This window comes from Orycteropus afer, unplaced genomic scaffold (assembly GCF_000298275.1).
Source record: "Orycteropus afer afer isolate SDZICR_OR568_19922 unplaced genomic scaffold, OryAfe1.0 scaffold00650, whole genome shotgun sequence".
Classification (NCBI taxonomy): domain Eukaryota; kingdom Metazoa; phylum Chordata; class Mammalia; order Tubulidentata; family Orycteropodidae; genus Orycteropus; species Orycteropus afer.
Window position 1 is genome coordinate 3,607 of NW_006922237.1, and position 1,017 is coordinate 4,623.

A 1,017-nucleotide genomic window follows, 5' to 3' on the forward strand; every position below is an offset into this window, starting at 1 on the left:
GTGGGGCTGGTGCAGGATCGGGCAGTGTTTCGTTCTGCTGTGCATGGGGTCGCTATGAGTCGGAAACAACTCGACGGCACTTAACAACAACAACAGTGTTACACTTGTATTAACCACTCTCACTAAATTATCAACCTCACAGAAGCCATGGGATGTGAAAACATCACAAAATTCATCCTATTGAGATTCTTTAGTGATTCAGGCACAAAGGCCATCAGCTTTGTGCTCTTCTCTTTTTGCCATCTTGACATTCCTTCAGGAAATCTGCTCATTTTCTTACCATCAAGGGTAGCCCCCTCAGTGAGCAGCTCAAATACTTTTTCCTAAGCTACCTGTCTTCCGTGAATGTCTGCTTCTTCTCCTTGGTTGTCTGAAAACTGATCACAGACTCCCTGGTCCAGTAAGAGTCAGTCTCCTACAACAATTGCATAACCCAGATGTGTTATACCCATTTCTTTGGTGCCACTGCAATCTTCATTTTCATGGCCATGGTCTATAACCACTATGCAGCAATTTGCAAATCCTTTTCCTACTTTGTCATCATAAGAAGACAGGTGTGCTATGTCCTGGTGATGGCCTCTGTTATCAGAGCATTTATCCATTCCATCCTGCATGTATTGATTATCATGGAAGTTCCTTTCTGTGATCCCAAACAGATAATCCATTATTTTTGTGATGTATTCCCACTGCTGAATCCGTCCTATACCAGCACTAAGCTATGGGAAACTATGATCATCACCACAACAGTAGTGATGTCCATCTTGACCTTCATTGCCTTGGTTATTTCTTACATTATCATACAGCCCACACTGAGGATGAGTTCCCACATTAGGAGCTCTGGTGGCATAGTGCCTAAGGCACTTGACTGCTAACCAGAAGGCTGATGGTTCAAACCCACCAGTCACTCCTCGGAAGGAAAGTTGGGCAATTTACTTCCACAGTGATACTGCTTTGGAAACCCAAGGAGGGGTCACTATGAGTCAGAGCCAACTCAATGGCACATAAAAAAACAATATA